The sequence below is a fragment of the Podarcis liolepis genome, assembly GCF_965112155.1.
Source record: "Podarcis liolepis genome assembly, chromosome: 2".
Taxonomy (NCBI): Eukaryota; Metazoa; Chordata; class Lepidosauria; order Squamata; family Lacertidae; genus Podarcis; species Podarcis liolepis.
Genome location: NC_139555.1, coordinates 39,431,129 through 39,447,980, shown reverse-complemented (window position 1 = coordinate 39,447,980; position 16,852 = coordinate 39,431,129).

The window sequence follows — 16,852 nt, the reverse complement described above, 5'->3', positions numbered from 1 at the left end:
TGGTCATGCAAAACCTATCCTGAAAAATCACCGTTTGCAAGAATGTAAGAACAGCAAAAGAGCTCTGCTGGATCGGACCCAAGTATTTCAAGTCCATCGTTCTATTGCTAGAATGATAGTACTTTCAAGGGCTGGATTGCTTGCTGAACAAAAAATCAAGGTAGAAAATTATATTATTTCAGTTTGTCAGCTCTTTATGTGCTAAAGACCCAGGCCATGTCGCATTTCTTTCTGTCTCTTCTACCGCTCAGCATATGAACCATTGATCAGTTATCATTCATAATTTGGGGGTGAGCTGAATTTATTGGAATGGGATAGCATTTTTGGTTGCTATTTTTAAACAACAACAACAACAACACATAAACAATCTTGTGCCAAATTTAATCTGATAATCTTTCTCCAAGCTTTAATTTTGCTCTATTGTGGGTCTAAGATGATATGTTATTGGGGTTTGGGGGTGGCTTGTATATTTATTTTATACTGCAAAGGTGGAGAAACCTTTTCACCCACAGGGCCACATTTCTCCATGGGCAAACTTCCAGGTGGACACAGGCCAACGGTGCATGGGGCCAGAGACAAAATTGAATAGAGCAAGTGGTGCAGCTCTTACCTATGTACAGTAGGCACCATGGCAACCACAAAGAAGTCTAAGGCCACAATCACACCATACATCTCTCCATCCAAGCAACCAGAAGGCATCCTTAGAGTTCAAGGACACAGACCAAACAGGCAAAAACACTCAAGGAGAGCATGGAGCAAGGCCAGTGAGCAGTGTGGCCTAGGGGGAAGCAGGAGACCTGGGGAGAGTCCCAGTGGTCAGAGGGGGGGTGGGCCTAGAGGGCTGCATTCATCCACCAAGCCTGAGGTTCCCCACACTTAATCTGACAAAAAAAGCAGGATAAATGAATAAATTTATATATACCTGTCTCTCTAGAGGCTTCTGGCTCTTCACTCTTAGTTCTGTGCTAAGTCCCCCCCCCCCAGTTTGTTTCTGCAGAAGCCACAGGAAGCCTCAGCACCCCTAAAGGGTGCCCCTCCTTTAGGGTGCCCCTTACTCCTCACTGGGTGCACTTTCCCTCTTCCAGTTCTCCTTGCTCCCTCCCACGATTACTCCAATGTATGTTGGTGCTGAGCTTTCTGTGACATTCCTTTCTCAGCCGCCTTCGAAGCCTCTCTGACATATTACGCTGGCTTAATTTCCTACATAAATCTGTCAACCACTCGTGAAAGTTCAGAAAAAACAGCCCTTATTAATAAATGCACCGGGAGCACTTTGCAAAGTGCCTGCTGGTCAATGCATATGAGAGGCCAAAGCGTGAAGTGCAAGTCTTAGGTCTGTGTTGTTCTCAGAGGTGTTGACTTTAATTAAAAGTTCCCCTCAGAACAAACAGAGAGGTGAGTTTGTGTGAACAGAACAGCCTGGTTGTCAGGTGACACCTCCATTTTGAATTCCCCTGTGAAAAACAGGCCGCACAGCAACAACATTTGCCTCCATCTTGGCTGGAGGCAGTCTTTCCTTTCGATCCATGATGCATCCTGTCTGACTTCCTGACATGCCTGGTTCCAAGAGACAATGAGCAGAAGAATTCATTTGCTTGGAACATTGGGTCTTCAGTGACTTCTCAGGGCTCCAACCAAGAACTTCGCAGCTTCAGACTTAGCCCAGCTTTCCATGAACTGGGTGTAGGCTACGATGCCACCTGCATACAAAATTTGGACAGGGCAAAGTATAAAGAGTCCAGGAAATAAAGATGTGCAACAATGACCCCTGCACCTGGCAGGCAGCCTCTGGATGACCAGACTTGGTATGAACGCTAAGAGCGAGGCCTTCAGCATTGCCCCTTCACTGACAGAGCAGGGCTTTCTCTTAGCTGCCGTCCAGATTCCAGCAGCAGCCGTTGGCCCAGTCCATTCACTCCCACCATCTCTCCTTCCCATTTGCTCAGGAACAAAATACTGTCCCACAATGACATTTTAACTAGGCTCTGCACATTTTTATAGAACGCACTGGGAGCCTTTTGAAGAAAATACTTATTTTTGTAACGAGGCTATATTGGGGCTCATCTGGTTTCTTTTGAAGCCAATTGCTTCATGTTGGCATATGACTATATCTGTTTTCAGAGCTGGTAATCTGGTCCGAACAGGGATAGGAAGACACACATACCCAGCACACACCTCTAGTCCACAGTAGAAATAATTCAAAGGAACCAGATTCTGTTGCTGAATGTCTTCCAGACATTTGGCAATGTGACTCAGGACCCAAATTAGGTCCGGTATGGATGGCGCAACTGCACAGTACTATCATGACTCATGATATTGTGACACTTCCCAGTACTGCTTTTCCTCAGCTTACCTAGATTCAAATGTGGTTGCTGTATCTGGGGACACTGGGAACCATGGGGACAAGATTCCTCATGGCTCCCAGTGGCTCTGGACACTGCTGTTTATGCTCACAGCAGTGTCCAGGACCTAAAAGAGGTCCTGTCATGGTGCCTGGTAAGCTCCTTGTCCAGCCCAAGCAAGCAGGGAAGTGGAGGGACATCAAGTGGGGAATTTAACAGATCTGCCCTGATTCAGTATAGATCCAGTGACTTCACCCCATTCCATTTTCAGGCTCCATCCCATCACTAGGCATAAGAGAAAAATGAATCCCCAGGACCACACCCTTGGAGTGTGTGCATTTTTTTGTCTTCGTTATCAGAAGAAGCAATTGACAGGCTTCACGGGAAATTAATGGCTGACTCTAAACCTGTTTTACTGCTGAAGTCACTGCAATTGCTGTTTGAGAGAGCTGTTTCTCAGAATTAAAACCAATGTCACTTACTTCCAAGGAGGTGTGCATAGCCAGGACTACAACCTAAAATGATCCCTGGAGAAAATCCAGCCAAAGTTAAGTGCTTTTAAGACCTGTTGATTTCAAGGGGGGAGATATAAGCATTTGTCACTGAAATCAACATGCCAGGAGCATCATGGCAAACCTGGTGAATTTTAATCAATAATGGTCTTCAGATATCTGAATTTCAGCTCCTGATCAATGGGGTTTTCCTCACTTCTGAAAGATTTAAATGAATGTTGTTGTTACTAAAAAACAAAAACTCCAGCCATTTAAAATAATTGCCTTTAGGAGCCTCCAGACGGTCAACATTTTGTGGAAGGGATTAAAGTACATACTAGAATTTCAGGTTTGTGAAGATAAAGAGTTATCTGTCACCCTAGTGCAACATATCCACTTTATAAAAGAGATGGGCTTTTTGCAGTTAGAAAAATGATGGGGAACTGCATTGAAAAGTGTGGAGTGAACAAACGATTTAACACCCCACAAACAAACCAGAATGGGTGGCCATTGTTGTATAAGCCTCACTGTAAACAAATCAAAATGTTCAATAGGGACTGAATATAATCTAAACTCCATGTAAAATTAGTGTAAGCAAATCCTGCTCCCTTAGTGCAATGGCAGATATTTAATGTTCCATTTTCCAGCACCGACAGCTCTCATCACCAGCCATGGCAAGTCTTGTGCCCAGATCACAGGACTTTTAGGCAGATGGTTGCTTTCACTCTTCCTTCAGGTGCTCCTTCAACTGGAAATGGCAGAGATCGAGCCTCATACACAGCAAACCAACTACTCTGCCAATCAGCTAGGCCCCCTCCTTCTCCTTTCACAGGAAGGAAATGCCAAAAAACACTTTATCACTGTGTCCTGATAAGCTAGAGCAAATTAGCGTGGTTCCTTTGAAAACCAAAGAGTTCAAAGTTGATTTCAGTTGTCTGAGAACCTGGATATCTATAGAACAACATGAGGGTTCCTTCCATAGAGCAGGATTTTTAAAAACTTATATATCAAATGGGTTCGTTCTGTTTAATGAGTGAACCCCACAAATGTTCCCTGAAATGAGGGTGATAATTGCAGCTTCGGCAGTGCAGGAAAGAGCCACTTAGGGAAACAAAATGCATGTACTTGGCTTTAGTTTTTCATTTGTTGACACATTGGAGCATTTGTTTCCTGGCAAGCAAAGAAACAAAGCTACAGCAAAAACCACTAAGTCCTGAGTTTCTAAGCCTGTCTCTCCCAGGGCATCATCACTGTTAAAAAGAGACCATGTCACTTTCCTGAGTCCATTTGGACAGCAGCTGCCCGCCTTCTTCTAGTGGCAAGATCGTTACTCTGCTTCCAGTACAGGATGCGTAATTGTGAATCTCTACTGACACCCAGTGGAAAAAATACAAATATCTTAATTGTCGTGACTTTGAAAATCAAAGCTATTGTAAGGCAGGTATCATCAACCTTTCAGATGCAGGACCCAGTTTTAAACCAAACATGTATTTAGGGACCATTTCACAATTTTTTACCATATATTTACATGGTGGTTGTGCTCCTGTTGCAACCCACCCTGGATCAGGCCATGGCCCCACTAGTGTTTCTCAACCAACCTGTTGAAGAGCAATGTTTTAAAGCTTCTTCTTTTTTTAAGATAATGATAGCTCATCTACTCATTGGTTGCCCACATCTGGTTCCAGTAAGTGCCAGAGAACGTGAGTCTCACAATTTCGGGTATTGTGACAGCTGTATTTTAATAGCATTGATTATTTTATGTCATTGTCATATTAATGCTAAGGCAAATATTTCAATTTATTGTCATGTTATAGCTAGATAAATATGGTTATTGTTACTGAACTGCTAGCAAGTAAGGTGACTTGATGGCTGACAAAACAACAACAACAACCCAACACTGTGAAACTAGGTGTGGATGAAGGGCAACGAAGATATTCCTCCATTAATAAAACTTACAGTACCATCTGCTGGAGTGAATGCTATCCACCGAAATACATAGTGAGTGCAATACGAACAATTATAGCAAGCTGTCAAAGCTTTCCTCTGTACCGTGGGAACATCCTTACAAACTCGTATGTTGACAATCTCACCCAATGAGTTCTCCTTCAATTTGAGAACTGTGGATTTGGTTCAACTTTCCTTTCCATCACAAGTGAATAGCAGAGAACTTGCACAAGCAACGCCGACACCAAACCCTACATACATTAAGCAAAATAGAAACATCGCCACCCAACCCCACCCCCACCCATCTCCCCCTTTTCTTCCTAATGTCTCAACAAATGAAACTGATTTGTAAAAATGTTACATGGAAAAAATACAAGAGAGAGGCATTACACATACTTCTGTAAATCAAGAAAATCTTTAATAAAAATACAAAAAACCCCCAAAAACTTTCCTTTCCAACAGCCATGCTCTCATGCCATGTCATGACATGACATGTCATGAACATAGTCATTAGGAACACGAGCTGTAATACAGGAAGCCCCAGATTCAAATATCACCTGGCCATGAGCTTGTGGGATTGTCTCAGTCAAGGCACTATTTTGCAGCCTTGGCCCCATCCACTTCCAGCTAACAATAAGCATGTATCTTACAGGGTTCTGGTGGATGTTGTAAGGCCATGATGGCAAACTTGATCCGTATCCACAAGCAGATATTTTTTACTCCATCCCCCACCCCCAAGAACTCACCCATTTTGGTGGTAGCAGCAAAAACAAATTTTAAAGTGAACCCAGTACCTTGATGGGGATGCAAATTGCCCCCTCCCTGGTCATCAGATTAATCCTTTGTTAAGCAAGGAGGGTACAAGGATTCCCACTTCTCAACAGATCAGATATGTGCCTGTGTGTTAGCATCCTCTGTGCATGTATGTGTGCCTGTGCCACCCACCACTAGCACAAGGCTGCAATCTCTACAGTCACACTTACCTGCGAGTGAGTCCCATGGGTTTACTTCTGAGTAGATATGTGTAGTATCGCGCCATAAGTCTCCCATTTGCCGTTGTTCTTAATGGCTTTCTGACAGATTGAAACAGGTCTAGGTTTTTCTGACTAAGATCTCCTCAACAACAAAATCTGGACTCCCAGAAGTGGTTTTCCTGTGGTACAATAGTCCGTGGCGTCAAAATCCAGATGTTTTTGGTGTGAAAGAATATGGAAGACCTGGGAATTAAAGCCAGGTCTCTTGGCTCCTTTCCAGATGTTCTACCAGCTGCTCGCCCCAGGTCCCCACTGGTCAATTACTTTACTTGATGCGTCTAATCAACAATATTATATATGTGATGCTATAAACGTTTGTGTTTAATATTAGCTCATAACTCAGCATCCCGAAACAGATGTTTTTGGTGAGAAAGAAATTGATGAGTTATCAGAGGATTGGACCCAGGCCCCTTGGCTAAGTTCCAGATGGCCCTGCCAGCTGAACTGCAAGGCTGGAGGGGTTGCCTCTAGCTCCCTCTGGTCAATTTCGCGTCATGAGAGGGAAATAAAAAGTATTTCTGATCTCCTGTACTGCACCAGGTAACAAACATGTGAAAAGAGTTTGTAAAATGACTTCTTAAAAAAAAAATACAAACACTAAAAGTGCAGGCACCTCCAGCATTCTCCTTTGAAAGGGACAATTTAATTTCAACAACACACTCTTTTCGCAGGAGCAGCCGCACGATACAATTTTACCACCATTTTCATACAAGGACAAACACATTAACAGGACTCTAACCCATTTTTCTAAGGAAGACTTAAATGGTAGGATTGTAATTCTAATTCTCAATGCCTATGCAGGAACAATGTTCATCCTCTCTCTCTCTCTCTCTCTCTCTCTCTCTCTCTCTCTCTCTCTCTCTCTCTCATACAAACACACCATCTTAAAAATACGCTGTTTTGACTGGAAGCGTTTGGTGGAAATCTGGTCACACCATAAACTATTTGATTACGGACACATTCCACTTAAGCTTTAACAGCAGTGGGTGTTTTTCCCGCACCAGTGTTACAAATTTAGCTTCAGTGAAACTTGTTCCAGTGATAAAGTGGCTAAGGGGAAAACTGGATTCAGCATATGTGCAAAGCCACACACACACACACACACACACACACACACCCATTGTAGCCCCTTATCAACCTGGCACACTGATGGAGAAACACACATTTTACCTCGACATTTACAAATACATTCATTTCACAGAAGCTTCTGAACATCAGATGGAGATAATTAAAACAAGGTGTTCTCAAGTGGGAAGAAATGCAATTCATTTACCATTTTCAAAGTGACTCATTAAAAACCTCCCTGCAGATGCAAATGTGTGCTTATTTCACAGAGAGAAAGGAGCAAGTGCTTATCAAATTCAAGGACTTATCTTTTGTCTTACTTTTATTTGCCACATTCAAAAGAGCTGTGTTTGAATCCTGTGCCAGCTGATTAGCCCATGAGGTGAAGGTCAATTATTATTTTTCTTCATGAGCGCGGCTCATTGGTTAGCTCAGAAGGTGGTACCAGATGATGACATCGGTGATGTGGCTTTAGCAGAAGTTCCTGGATGGTGCCATGGCTCCAAGAATCACCTCTACTCTTCTCCCTCTCTCATGCACACACATACACACACACAATCCCTCATCAAAAAGATAACCTTTTTACACAAATTAAGGCAAATACAAGCATATGTACCAATTTGCTGCCAAACTAATAAAGCCATGGTTACTTGAAGGAGCATCTTTCCCCATAAATACCTGTGCGTGCGTGTGTTGAGATCTTTAGGAGAGGGGCTTCTGATTGCGCCACAACAAGCTTAAATTCACTATAAGCCAATGTCAGGGCTTGGTGGTGGCACCCTGACTTTAGAACTGCCTCCCCTCCAAAAATGTCTGGCGCCAACTGAGTTTCTCGCACAAGCTGAAGACTGAACAACCTTTGGCTGAACATTAGTGCCTGAGCTTGATAGTTTTAGTCTTGTACTTCCCCACCCACCTGGGTATGAAGTTGTACCAGGACGGGGGTTTTTGGGTGCCACTGTGTTTTATCATATGTTATCGGTTTAATTTTAAGATGCGCTACTCTCAAATTGCATTGGAAATGAAAAGCGAGTAATAATAAATATTTTAAATAACTTAATTAAAATATGCTTGCTTCAGCTCATGTACTCTTAGTGTGGTAGTCAGGGATTAGCAGTCTTTGGGATCTACTTAGTTAGTAGCATCAGGCCTTTAAATGTTAACATAGCTATGTGGAAGCTGCTTTTCAGAGAGCAGATCCTGTACTACTTTGGGGTCCTTGTGACAACCCCTCACATGAGGTCAGGTCATCGCACTGTTATTCCAGCTGTGATAAAGTGACTTTCTGGCACCTGCTCAAAACATTTTTTACTTAAGCAAACCTATCTAGACACATAGAAGGTGCTGTGTGTTTTAATCTAGTTTTAGCTTTAGTTTTAAATTATTTTCTGAATGCTTTCATACCCTCCAACATTTCTCCGATGAAAATAGGGACATTCCATTCCATAATGATAATTTTACTATTTATACCCCACACATCTTACTGGGTTACCCCAGCCACTCTGGGCAGCTTCCAACACAGATAAAAATAATAAAACATTAAACATTTTAAAAAAACAAAAAAACTTCCCTATACAGGATTACCTGTGGACAGCTCGGGAGTCAGATAACTCCCTACCTTCAACATTTCTGAAATGAAAATGTTGTTGTTGTTTAGTCATTTAGTCATGTCCGACTCTTCGTGACCCCATGGACCAGAGCACGACAGGCACTCCTGTCTTCCACTGCCTCCCACAGTTTGGTCAAACTCATGCTGGTAGCTTTGAGAACACTGTCCAACCATCTCGTCCTCTGTCATCCCCTTCTCCTTGTGCCCTCCATCTTTCCCAACATCAGGGTCTTTTCCAGGGAGTCTTCTGTTCTCATGAGGTGGCCAAAGTATTGGAGCCTCAGCTTCAGGATCTGTCCTTCCAGTGAGCACTCAGGGCTGATTTCCTTCAGAATGGATATGTTTGATCTTCTTGCAGTCCATGAGACTCTCAAGAGTCTCCTCCAGCACCATAATTCAAAAGCATCAATTCTTCGGCGATCAGCCTTCTTTATGGTCCAGCTCTCACTGAAAATAGGGACATCCTAAGGAAAAGTGGGACATTCTGGGAACAAATCAGAAACCGGGACAGCTTCTCTAAATCGGGGCTATCCCTAGAAATTAGGGACACTTGGAGGGCCTGTGCTTTAAATGCTTGTTTTTAACTGTTCTTTGCTGATAATGTTATCGTTACCTTCTTTTTGTTAACTGCTTTGGGGTTTTATTACAATCAAGTAGTATGTAAATACTGAAATGTGGAATAAAGCATTTTCCACATGGCTAAATGTTTAAAGGGGAAATGATGCAAGCATTGGCCAAGGTACAAGCAATGAGGAGAGTGTGCCGAAACAACAACAACAACCCTGAACAGATAACATGTGATGGGGAAGACAGAATTTCTAACTTTTTACCACTGTAGGATCTCACCATGAGGGGCTGATTTCATCCACTGTGAAGGCTTTTGTTGTGGGATGTAAAACACAGGAGCAGTCAAATACAACATTCCTAGAGTGTACATGTTAGGACATGGGGAGGGATGTCTGTCCAGCAAGCAGGTAAACTTCCTGGGACAGACTTCCTCCGCATGTGACCAGAGGTGGGTGTGGCCTCACCTGTGCAGGTAATGATAAAAGCACAGGGCAGACCAGCCATCCCTCTCTTGCCTCTTGCCTCTCTCTCTCTGCCATCTTCCTTCGAAGAAGAAACATCTAAGGATGCCCTCTTGGCTCCCAGCCAAGAGAGGGGAAAAGGACTATCTTCTTATAAGATAGATTCTAAATGTATTTTTTCCTTTTTAAGCCTGTCTGCCTTCTGGGATCATATTGTGAACAGAACGTGAGTAAACTCTTTTATACTTTTATCAAGACTGTGTCGTGTCTTGTATTTTAAGAGGGAACAAAGGGGAAATTACCAGAGTAATTATTATAGAGGTTCTTGCGAACCTGAGCACACGTTACCGTTGTGAATTTAAAAGGGGAATGTATTAACTCTGCTGATATTTTGGGAACTTGTTAGCACAAGTTGGATAAGGATATAATCTCACAATATATCCTCTCCTGCACCCCTGAACATTCCCACATTTGTGGCATCCAGCCCATGGAATGTTTGTAGAGCAAGAAGTACATTTTGTACAAAAAAAAAACACAAAACCCTTAAGGAAGTTATTCATAACACAAAGTAGCATGAGGAGAGGAACAACTCTCAGAATAGGCGAGAGGCTGTGCTGAGCAAAACACCCCTCTTGATCCCAACAATGCTATCAGTGAGATCCAAGCACCATTCATCTTGATGAATCAATTTCCCCAGTTCCTGAGAAATGTTCTCAGCACTTGAGAGCTTCAACCAGGTGTGGCTGTTTCTGACACTCTGGGAATAAAGTCTACCAAAGTGTTTAAATGAAGTGCTTCCTCACTCAAATAGCCCATCAGATCTGCCACAGTAGATGCTCTAGAACTGCCCCACTCTGAACTACAAGGCATCTCCTCTTGGACAGAAAGCTATTTCTTTTGAGGATGCTTCGAATTCTCCAGTAGTGAGCAGGGGAGCACAAGACCTCAGCAGTGGGCATCTACAAAAGTGAAAAACCCAAGACTGAGAGATTCAGCTGAGTTGGGATGGTCTCCTTAACATTTTTCTTTCCCTGTCTCTGCATGATTTAATTCGTAACTGCTGAATTGGCAAAAGCTCCAAGTTCAGGGAGTAAGACCTCCTTAGCAAGGCTTGCCAGGTCTGAAAGAGTGGTTAGCAGGGACCGTTAACAGGTGCTTTTATTGCTAATTGAATCTGCAGCTCATTAGAGCTCCATGCTTTATGCAGATCCTGAGAAATGGTTCGTGGTTATTTATTGGGGAGGCAGATAGCCTGACAATAAGCTGGAAGGAATCCAGCGTTTGGAGTATTTATCAAGGTTTCGAGCAGAACAGGGGAATGGCTTTAAAAAGAGCTTGCTATCACAGACCTGATTTCAAAGGATGTCTTTTTCATGGGGAGCATGAAATACATACCAGGAGATGTATTGCTCATCACCTGACCCAGCAATAGCATTAATCTGAGCTGGGGAGTTCAGAACAGCTGCAAGGCTCTGGTATAGGGAGAATTTGACCCATCCAGGATCTACAGATCTCTCTATACATCTATATACCACCAGTAACCAACTTGGGAAGGTGGACAAAATTTCTTGGCTTCCAAGCAATGCTATCCTGTATTTCAGATTTTTTTAAAAAGAGAAGAATTCCAAGATACGTTACATGTCAATCTAGTCTGACACAAGACTGCCTTTCATCAGAAATAGCCAGCAACTCTCCACAACAATGGCAACTCTTGCTTTTTATTTAAAAAAATGCAGTCTTGTGTGGCCAACATATATGCATTGAAATTCAAGTTCAGCACCCCAAAATCTATAGCATATCACATGGGAAGCCAGCCTGTGGTCCTTCTGATGTTGACGTACTCTTAACCCACATTAGCCACAGCTTTCATAGTCATGGTTAGGAATCAAGGGAGCTGTAGTTGAGCTCAGGGAGGAATTCAATGTTGTGCTTTTTTGATCGCTCCATCAGCCCAAGCATTTTGGCTTGCCAGATAGAACTGTCTCCCCACTACTACTCCGCCTGCCCACATGCTGTTCTGGGAGTTCTCCCAACCGCCTGAATGGGACTCATTAATTGACACCTGCCCCAAATCTGGAGCACATCACATTGGCTACCCATGTCATATAAGATGAGTCATGCCCATTCATCCATAAAGTGTCTCTAGTTCAGGTTTTAACCTGTCTTCTTGCATATGATGCAAGTGTTTGCAAATACAAGTGTTTGTTACTGTCACACTTTACGTGTTAGGGGTACATTGGAAACATTCTAAATATACATCTAAGCACACCTGTGATGTTGTCCTTATTTTGCCCATCTACATCTCATGTGTCTTTTCTTTAGAGCTTTCCTGACCCTGGCTCTCCTGATCAAATAGCCATTGGTTTGTAACTACATGTCCTAGGCTAGAAATCTTCAACACCACTTGACCAGTTCTCAGTTCCAGCTGTGTGCACATTTTGTGAAAGTAACAGGATGTTACTTAGCAGTGAACGTGATGAAGCAGAGAATCTCTCCCAACCGCATAATGCACAAAACCTGTATAGAGTATTACTAAACAAAAATGTAGTCTCCTGCATTGATGCTGGCAATATCAGTCATATACAGTGGTACCTTGGGTTACATACGCTTCAGGTTACATACGCTTCAGGTTACAGACTCCACTAACCCAGAAATAGTACCTCGGGTTAAGAACTTTGCTTCAGGATGAGAAGAGAAATCATGCTCTGGCGGCGCGGCAGCAGCGGGAGGCCCTATTAGCTAAAGTGGTGCTTCAGGTTAAGAACAGCTTCAGGTTAAGAACAGACCTCCGGAACGAATTAAATACTTAACCTGAGGTACCACTGTAAATGAACTCTGAAGAAACATCCAGTGCATCTTTAAACATGTTACAATGTTATTTTTTAAAAAATAACAACAACAAAAGAAAATGAAAATTCATTACCAATTATCCTTGAATGAACATGTTAAATTTCACGTTAAATACCCTCCTTTAAAAACAACAACAAACCATGCATAAATAGCTTTCACTTGAAGAGTTTTACTTATGGTTGTTGCAATGTCACCAGAGTTGCAGCTGAGGAATGAGGATGTTTTACTGTGGAATAGCCTCCCACATGGCACTGCTCCTTTATAGCTACATTAAAGCATTCCCCCCGCTTTTGCTTCAGTTGTCAACCTGTTACATACTGAATTGAGGGTTTTTGTTGGAGCCAATTCAGCCCAGGGCTGGGCTATATTAGTGGTGCCCTCTCTTATCGTTTTATTCTGCTTTTTTACCAGCTTCAAAACACACTCACACACACACCAGCTTCAAAACACACACACAGAGAGAGAAAGAGAGAGAGAGAGAGAGAGAGAGAGAGAGAGAGAGAGAGAGAGAGAGATTTGCTCTGTGCCTCCCCAAAGAAGCACAGGACTACAGGGGCTCTAAGGAGATCATTATCACTATTAGTGCAACCAAAGGTCAGGTTTGCAACAAAGAGCTCATTACATCTTTGAGTCTCGTGCTGGACGCTGGATACTTGGTATTTCGTAATCTATCAGGGGTTACCATGGAAAGGCGGAAGAAAAGTCATACAAAGGTCAGAAGACAACACTCAAGGCATTTGGCTGCAGACAGGTGAAATTTGCCCCTTTGTGCACCTCCACATTCCCCATACACACACACTTTGCGGATTCCTTGAGATCAGACAATCCAATTACCTCTGAAAGAGATTGTGTTGTGTGAGAAGCTTTAGGAAAGGAAACTATAAAAGAGGACTGGATAGAACAAACCCATAAATAGACGAGACGTCCATTGTGTGTATCCATTTTTGAAGTGTCCTGTGTGTTCACTCTGTGCACTGAGGTTACATTTTTATATACAAGTGCCTCCTTTGTATTCAGTCATTGTCCATTATTTTACAACATCACAGTTCCACAAATGGATGGATGCCTCGTATTACAGATAAGTCCAAAGCAGTTGAAACATTGATCTAGTCCCCTTTGTATCTCACACCTACACAGCTAATTCTACATCTTTGATGATGCCTAGTGAACTTTTCTGCAGCCCCTGTATTTGCCTTTACATTGAATGGGTTATCTAATAAGGCAATGTTATCCGGTGATTTGCAATAGCTCAGTCAGTAGAACACGAGACTCTTAATCCCAAAGTCATGCAATCAAGCCCCACGTTGGGCAAAAAAAATTCCTTCATTGCAGGAGTTGGACTAGATGACCCTCATGGTCCCTTCCAACTCTACAATTCTGTGATTCTATGATCTTCATTTAAACTTTCAGTGTTATTTTTATGGGAATGCTGTTGTGGCTCTCCCTGTTTCCTAGCCCCTCTTGCATAACAATATTTGTTTTTTTATGAAACACTGACTCAGAGTGAACACTGGAGAAATGAGTTTCCTAACTTCAGTAGGACTTTAGATTAAACAAACAAATAATTTAAAACAGGTGACTGTACTTGGTGTTGACACAGTATGTAGCTCTTGGCATAATATGCTGGTGCAGACCAAGAGGTAGGTGGTAAAAGCAGGGTCCTTAATCATTGTCACCTATCACACATGACTTCAAATGTTGTTTCCATATATCGCTGCAGGCAAGAATGGGGTGCCAAACTGCAAGTGGAGGCTGCAGTTCCATACTGATTCTGCTAGTCCTCTGGGCTAGAAGTGATAAGTACCAGAACCAACACACTATGGTGGGCGGAACTACTTTTTCTAAACATTTTTGGCAGTGGCAAACAACACCTCTGTTTTTTGGCGATGCTTCTGCCCTTTTGGAAAAATGTCCATTTACTGATTTACATTGTCTCAACTTCCCATTTCCTTCACTTGCCTTTCGTGATGCCATCATGTTGCCAGACCTGACTAGCTGCATAGCATGGTGATGTGATCACATGATGCCTGATTGGGGGGAATCACCCATGTGACGAATCTGGTAAGGAAGAAGAAGCAGCAGCAGCTGGGGTGAAACAGTGCCATGATATCAGCTGTCAAGAGAAACAGCGTTGCTGCAGCTGAGCAGGATTTGTAAAAGATAAATATTTACCCAGCCTATGTACTGGGGGGGGGCATGCGCAGAATTTCTGCCCCATCCAAATTACCAAATTTAAGTTGCAACTGTAGAATATTCAGTGTGCCACTATGTCACACAGTCTAGCGTACACTGATAATGTTTGGCAGGCTGACAGAGCATGCAGTTCACTCCGAAAGCCATTCCCCTGGGGAAGCACTATGATCTGTTTGGTCTTTTGCAACATCAGGCATAAGCAGCAATTTCTTTGCTATCATGCATTTCTGGTTTGCAAGATGTCCTAAATTTTGAACCTTTGGAATATAAGGATCCCAAACACCAGTAAACACAGAGGTGACATGCACTGTTGAAACATGACAGAGATGCCTTTGGGTGATGTGAAGCAAATATTTATAACTCCCAGCTCTGGTGTGTTTATAACTTTTGAGCACAAAGTCACATTTGTTTCTGGTCCTGGTTGTATCTACAGCCAGAGTAGGATGAAAACGATCATCTCTTTGGGTGGCTACAGGAACTGGTCTTTGAGCTTCTTGCTCTGTCGGAGCCAGACTGGTGTCCCTTTCTGTAACCCACACACCTTGCCATGTGTTACTTTGACATATTCCATTGCACAGACCGCATGTCTGCAGGGATTGGACTGGGGAGAGAGGGGAGGAAGGAGGAAGGAGGGGCGAACATTACTAATGAAGTGTAAAAGCTGTCCAAGAGCCTTTCACTGGCTCCTGGAGCTCTCTGCTAATTAGGTGAGACATGCTGGCATCAAGTCCTCCTATCAGCCAAGCCAAGGGAATGTAAATATTTGTAACACACACACACACCCATCAGTGGCTGCTTATTTGTTTCCCAGACAGAAGTGAAGAGTAGCTGTGCAAAAACTTTAGATGAAAGGAAAGGGATGGGGAAGGTAATCAAATGAAGGGGAATTAGGGGTACCCGGCTGCCCCAGCCACACACAGACCGTGCATCATAAGCAGTATGTGTGAAGTCAAATACCGCACATTTTTAATGGCATGTCCCACAAGCTCCTCTTGTTTCTTTGACTGCTGGTGTGGAGGGAAGATTTTTGAATATCCCACTCGTACAAAAACAAGGATGCTGCTGTGACCTCCCCTATCCATCCATAACAAGTCAGCTGGGTGACAGGAGGTGTGGGGTGTTATGAGCCAGGAAGAAAGAAAAGACATTGCTGTGGCAGCATACCTGTTCTTGTCTGCACACACCTCCTCCATCGGCCGGAACTGTCCTCTGCCACTATCCTAATGGATGGGGTGGTGCCTCCAGGAGTGTCTGGTAACTGACTCCAGCTGAGAGGTCATCTTTTTTTCTATTGGGGAGAGTTGGTTACGAGTGGGGCCAAGGCAGAAGAAAGGGCACCTTTGGCCAGCAATTTCAGAAGCACTGAAAGACTTTCCCCTCCCCTTTCCTGGCAATTTTTGGCGATTGCTTGAAAGTGTTTAGAAATTCAGGGAGCTTGGCCGGTAACCCTGAATAATACACACGGTGTTTGTACTAAGCGATGCCATCACATGACAAATGGGATTGGCTGTATAGTGTCACGATGTCATCCTGTTTACTACATTACCCTAAACTGTCTGGGAACAACTGTGTGACTATTGCCAGCTTAGTAGTGTTGCCATAAGTGAACATTGTCACAGATTTGAATGCCCACATAGGATCACGAGGAACAAAGCCTGTGTGCTTTGTTCGCTTTCTAAGGGACCATTGCTCTGGAAAGCCCTCTTCATGAACACTCCCCACCACAACTGTGATGTCACATTGGACATGTGGCCTTATTAATCAAAGCCTAAAAGGACTGCGGTGTCAGAGCAGGGCAGTGCCAGGCACTGTGCTGCCAGATGGTAAGGGCACTAGTGACATTCGCCCGAGAGCAGGCAAAGTGTCCAAGTTGTCCTTGGAACTTAAAGCTGGCTTCAGGAATAGCTTAAAATCTCAAAATCTGTGCATTCCCCTACTCCCTTTGTATCTGTGGCTTGTAGCCCATGATGCCTGTAGGTTCAGAGGCAATAAAGTTTATCAGGTACCGGGGAACAGCAGGGAGAAGGGACTCTGTTGCCTTCATATATATAGCTTGTGAGCTTCCTAGGGTACCCGGTTAGAGAGGGCAGGAAGCAGGATTAGATGGGACTTTGCTCTCATCCAGCAGAGTTCTTCTGACGCCAAATGCTGTGTTCTGGCTCCTGTCTGAAGAAGACGTGTAGCAAAGGAGAGAATGGATTTGATTTCTTTTTTGTACTTACAGCCCTTCCTTCACTAGATGGGTCCCAGAGCAGGTTACAACACTGTCACATTTTTTTAAAGTGCATTAAAATTA